Genomic DNA, 6,000 nt, shown 5'->3' on the forward strand with positions numbered 1-6,000 from the left:
TTCATAGATCAAAGCAGCTGGTACATATCTAACCTTTTAGAAAAGACATTTTATTTCTATCAGTTGAAAAAAATGTCATATTAAATGTACAAACAGCCCATCTTCAAAATTTACAAAAGCGTAATAAAAATACAAAGAAATTTCAAAATAGCAAAAATGTCTCTGCTTTGAACAGTGTCCCTTAAAATGCGGTGCCCTCGTGCAGTGCACAACCTGACCAACCATACGTGGCAGCCTGGATTGTATCTAGGCTGCATAGGGGAAGCACAGTAGGCAGAGTGGATGGGTTCAACTTTTGAGAAATGCTGTTAGATAACATCAGTTATAAAGAGTAGAGAACTTGGAGGCAGAGAGATCTCACTTGAAATACCTGTACTGCCGTTTATGTCATGTGCATGTGAGCAAGTTCCCTCTCTGAACTTTAGTTTTTATATCTGTAATAAGAGGGTAATAATACCCACTTCAGAGGAGTTGATTTGAGGAGGAAAAATAAAATACCTATGAAAATTATAAAAAAAAGAGGCATATGATGTTAATAAGACTCTCCCTCTTTTCCTATAAGCAGTGGGGTTTCCTTGAAGCTTTAGAACACGGGAATCATCTGATCAGATTGGGGTTTTTAAAAAATAATTCTTGTGTTGGTTTGAAAATGGATTAGAAGCAGACTGGTATAAAGTCCCAGATTAAAAAAAAACAAACAGAAAAAGCCCTAAAAAACTCCTTAAAACCTAGTCTAAGGCAATCAATTGATAGCAAGAATGGAGAAAGGAGAAACAGACTGAAGAGTTATTTCAGAGACTGAATTGTGCAGTTGAAGATGTTATCCTTTCTGGAACCCCCTTTCTTAGCTGGAATCCCCCCTCCCCCCAAGAGCTGCTGTGAGTGTTGGCTGTAAAAGGCTGTCCCTTTCGCTGGAGACTTGTGCTCCTGCCAGTGGCTGACTGACAGGAGACCTGGATGGGGCAGGGGGAGGGGGGTTGCAGGTACAAAGGGCCAGCCCCCTGGAACCAAAGTGGGAAGTTAGTTTCCAGGCTTGCCCCACATGCTGGAGTAGCTCGTTCTCCTGCCCTATTCTGTTTTCCTCACCTCCTTGTCCTAGGAGCACTCCTCAGTAAACCACTTCCTTACGAATCCTGACCACTGGCTCTTCCTGGGGAACTAACGCCAAAGGGGAAAGACTTATCTAAAAGACCCATAGCTGCAAGGAAATGTGGAGGAGAGAGCAGTCAAAGAAGGCCCTTAGGGCTCTTGCTTCATCCCAGACTTGCCATAATCCTCCTGACTGGTTGACACTTTTCCTGTAAAGAGACACATGGTGAAGTAGTTCTTCTGACAGTCTGCCGGAAAGTTCACTGTCCCCTTGGGATAAAAAATATTAACACTGACTGCATGATTAATCCTTCCAAATTATTCCTAAAATATTGAACTATTTTAAATTTGCAACTTTACAACTGAAGGATTGCTTCAGTAAGGCCACGGAGGATGGCGTTATGTACAACGCAATCTCCTTGCTGACTTGAGGAAATACAGGTTGCAATTGAATGAAAATATGTTGAATTTAAAGTGAGATTAAAATCATGTGAGTTTCGAAAGTATATATTTATCATGGATGTTTTTCAGAACCTTCTACTTACGCAGCTAAAGTATTTTAAAAAGCACTGTAAGTTTTTGATAAGGATTTTACTTTTTTTAATAAAAAGAGCAGTCTGTGATTGACTTTAATGCCGAAACCAAAGGTCCCTGAATTGGTTATTTTTTATAACGAGAGCTCTCAGTGGTTTCTAAGCTTGGCTTATCATAAAGTTATGAAATGGATCACATTTATTTTAGGTATAAAATATGTTGGAAACAGTTATATGTATTGGGAAAAGAAAATGGACTTTAAAAATAAATGATATGAAAATGTATGAAGATCTTTGGAAGTGACAGTGATAGATTGTTTTACAACTAGCTGTGTTGTCCTACTAGGACAAGTAAGGGACGGGGATTTGTTTTAGGATGAATTGGTAAAACAATAACCATTGCTAAAGAAGGACTAATTATTAGAGAGATCAAATAGAAATCAGCCAAGCAACTGAAACAAGTCTAAGACAGGGCTGAGAATGGTTAAAAAGTCCTTTAAATGCAGTCACTTAAAGGACAGAAGTAGGTTTTGGTGGTCTTTTACCAAGGAATCTTGTGTTGGATGACTAAAGTAGTTTGCAGGTTTGGCAACATTTCATTCAGGTTAGGAAAATATTTAAATCAAACATTCTTTGAAAACAATCTTTAGACAAACAAAATGTTACAGGAGTGCTTTCCAGACAGGTTTCTAAATATATTGAAAGCCCCCAAAGTTTCCTATTACAGATTTTTCCTATGGGAAACTTGTATATTTGCAAGACAAACAAGTAAACAAACAAAAGGAAGAAACCGGAGAAATAAACTTACGAAACCACAAGAAAGCTCCAGAATAAAAGCCCAAGTGCCAGAGAGATGTAGATCTTCCTCGCTTCCCAGAGCTACCGATGAGGCATTTTTTTATCTTGTCTCAGATATCATGTTTATTGAATGTGTATCTCAACGTGGCAGCTTTGTAAACATATTTCAGGATAAGATTTAACATTATAGCAGAATGAGCCGGAAATTCTGGTTTAAGCTGGGTGTGCCCAGGGCTTCCCGTTCCCAAACTACAAAATATTTGTTTGCCTTCTCCTGTCAGCACCTCAGACTAAATTTGTCCCAAACTGAACTCTCTCTCCTTTGCCCTCCTCTGTTTTATGTCCTCACTGCTTTTCAGGCCTCACTATGCTTTCAGCCTGGCTGGTAAACTCAGCCTCCAGTGGATTCCCCCTCCGAACCTTCCCCTCCTCACATGACCGCCCCCAGCCTGCCGGTCCCTCCTCTCACCTGGCCTGTGACAGCTCCCCCTGCAGGCCTCCTTGCCTTCCCTCTCTCTCCTCCTGTGTATCCCACCTCCTGTTGCCCTGTTATCTTCCTTTGGTTGCAGCCTTCGTCCTGTTGCTGTTTAAAAACTTGACCTAAACTACTATATATAAAATAGATAAGCACCAAGGTCCTACTGTAGAACACAGGGAACTATACCTTATAATAAACTGTAATGGAAAAGAATCTGAAAAAGAATATACACATATAACCGAATCACTTTTGCTGCACACCTGAAACTAACACAACATTGTTAATCAACTATGGCTAAAAACTTGGCCAGCTGAAGGGTTCCTATACACTAGCCTGGTATCTAATAAGGAACCTCCCTTTTCTATAAAGAAGCAGGTACATGAGGTGGACTAGGTCACGCACCTGGCAGCTTCCTGACTCTGTTGTCATTATAAAGAAAACTAGAAGTCTGTACCGAGGTATTACAAACCATAACATATTGTCCACACATGCAGTTTTGTGAGTAATCTGGGCTGGAACGCCGCGCTTTGTGCATTTTTACTAACTGTGCCCACCCCCTAGGCCTTGCTTAAACTATCATCATACCCAGAGTTCCCCCCACTGCCAGCCTGCGTATTCTATCACCATAGTGCCAGCTAGTCCCAAACTGTAGTCCCTTCCAGGGTCCAGCTCAGACGTACATCCAGACGCAGGGTCCTCCTTTCAATTCTCAAGGGACACATCATCGGGTGCTACCTTGAAGGGTCACTTGGCTCATGTCTTGACATCCCAGAAAGTTTGCAGGCGTCCAGGGAAGGGTCAGGCCAGGTACTTTTTCTTCTCCCACTTACTGCAAAACTGTATTGCTTTCATAGAGAAGAATCTGTTTAACACTGATTTAAAATCTTTTATTGTGTGCATTTTTTTTTCCAGCTTTATAGAGGTATAACTGACAAAACTGTAAGATATTAAAAGTGTGCATAGTGGTGATTTGATATAAGTTATATTTTGAAAGGATTCCTCCCATCTCTTTAATTAACACATTCATCACCAACACCGATTTTTAAAGACTGTGTAAATTCATATCTTCTGGTGTCATGAAGAAGAGTTACAAGCTTGACCACAGTGACCAGAATTAGACTTTATGAAACTGAATTCTGCAACAATTGGACGTGGAGTTAATGGAGAAGGGACATTTTCAGACAGTTTCTCTTCCAGGTGACTTGAGGTTTCAATCAGCTTTTGTGTTTCCTCGGGCAGTGTCGTTTCATTGAAAATTTGACAAGTGGGACTTCCCTGGTGTCTCAGTGGTTAAGAATCCGCCTGCCAATGTAGGGGACATGGGTTCAATCCCTGGTCCGGGAGGATCCCACATGCCGTGGAGCAACTAAGCCCGTGTGCCACAACTACTGAGCCTGAGCTCTAGAGCCCGCGAGCCACAACTAGTGAGCCCACGTGCCACAACTACTGAAACCCACGCAGCTAGAGCCCATGCTCCACAACAAGAGAAGCCACCGCAATGAGAAGCCCGCACACGGCAACAAAGAGTAGCCCCTGCTCACCGCAACTAGAGAAAGCCCGCATGCAGCAACGAAGACCCAGCGCAGCCAAAAATAAATAAAATTAAAAAAAAAAAGAAAAATTGACAAGTGTGTAGTGATTCTACTGCAAGGAAAAACTGCAAGTTGAAAGCATGTTTACTACAAACTATACTATTAATAGGAGATTTCTGAAAGTTTTCATTTGCATTAAGGACTTTTTTGTTTTTTTTAATGTTGCTTCAAGTGAAAGCATGGAGGTGATTCTGGACTGGATACGTGGCAATGTTACTGTAAAATCAAATGCCATAAGGACTTCCCTGGTGGCGCAGTGGTTAAGACTCCGTGCTCCCAGTGCAGGGGGCCTGGGTTCCATCACTGGTCAAGGAACAAGATCCCACATACATGCCGCAACTGAGTTCGCATGCCACAACTAAGGAGCCAGACCCGGCGCAACCAAATAAACAAATAAAATAAATATAAAACAAAATCAAAAGCCATCCTCAAGGCCAAGAAGTCCTCAGAGTAGGATGGTTGGATGGAATCTAAGAAAAGCTGCCACATCTGTGAGTTCATTTAATTTTAGCACAGCACACAGGGAGGTCCATCAAGGGCCTTGAAGTGAGATGAATGTGGGTTCCAGTTTGAGGTTCTGCTACAAATAGTGGGACCTTAGGCACGTTACTCACCTTCTCTGTGCTTTTAGTCTTATGGTCTGGGGTCTGATCATCATTCTGCTGCTGACCAGCTGTATACTCTTGGACAATTTATTTCATTTCCCTGTGATTGTTTCCTCACTTTAAAAATGGATCATTCTTATATCCACTTCATAATCTTGTTTTAAGTAATGAAATCTTAGTTGGAAAGCAGTTAGAAAAGCTCTTGAAAGAACACATGTAAGTGTTTTATAACCAGAAGCTATGGCTGTTCTAACACTAGTATTACTAATATTTATATTTCCCTGCAGGGTTGTTGAGAAGGTTGAATGAGAGAACGCTACATGATTTGTGGACCCCAGTACAAAAGGCAAATGTAGGACCCTTTGTTCAAAAATCACTAAGAATTTCAAGAGTGGGACAGCAGGGAGTTAAACCAAGCGTGAGGCCCTTCTGAGCGCAGGGCCTGTGCCACTGCTCGGATTGCACACCCAGCAAGCGGCCCGGCGCTGGAAGACGCAGAAGACTTGGCACACAGTGGGCGCTAAATAAATGCTCATTCACCTTCGAGACAGCGCACGCCGCCAGTCCTGTCAATACTGACCCCTCGCTATCACTTGTCCCTGACCTGAGGACAAGACCCGGAACTGCGCTCGCGATGGAGTCCCGCGGTGAAGACCAGCCTCCAGCCCCGCTGTCCCCAGTCGCTCCGGCGGGTGTGTGAGCCTCATCCTGGCCGGATGTGGCCGCTCGGCCGCTGCGCCGCGCACCGTGGGGGACACCCTCGGAAGAAACGGGGTCGGTCCGGCGCCCCCGGGCGCTTCTCGGAGGCCCGGACGGCTCGCAGCCAGGCCCGGGTTCCGGGTCTCGCGGGCGCAGCGTGCGTCCGGGCCTCGCCGCAGTGTTTACCGGTTGCTCGCGGAGACGCA

The 6,000-nt window shown here is 43.5% G+C and overlaps 1 protein-coding gene across 1 annotated transcript in view; it reads left to right on the top strand.

The window, feature by feature from the left end:
- Nucleotides 1-5,862, top strand: part of DCPH1 (damage control phosphatase 1) — a 37,038-nt gene extending 31,176 nt beyond the window's left edge. Inside the window, exon 7 of the mRNA XM_024747867.1 lies at nucleotides 5,383-5,862. The gene's annotated coding sequence lies outside the window, so the exon portion shown is untranslated. The remainder of the gene's footprint in view (nucleotides 1-5,382) is intronic.
- The last annotated feature ends 138 nt before the right edge of the window (nucleotides 5,863-6,000 follow it).

The sequence above is a fragment of the Neophocaena asiaeorientalis genome, unplaced genomic scaffold (assembly GCF_003031525.2).
Source record: "Neophocaena asiaeorientalis asiaeorientalis breed wild unplaced genomic scaffold, Neophocaena_asiaeorientalis_V1.1 scaffold123, whole genome shotgun sequence".
Taxonomy (NCBI): domain Eukaryota; kingdom Metazoa; phylum Chordata; class Mammalia; order Artiodactyla; family Phocoenidae; genus Neophocaena; species Neophocaena asiaeorientalis.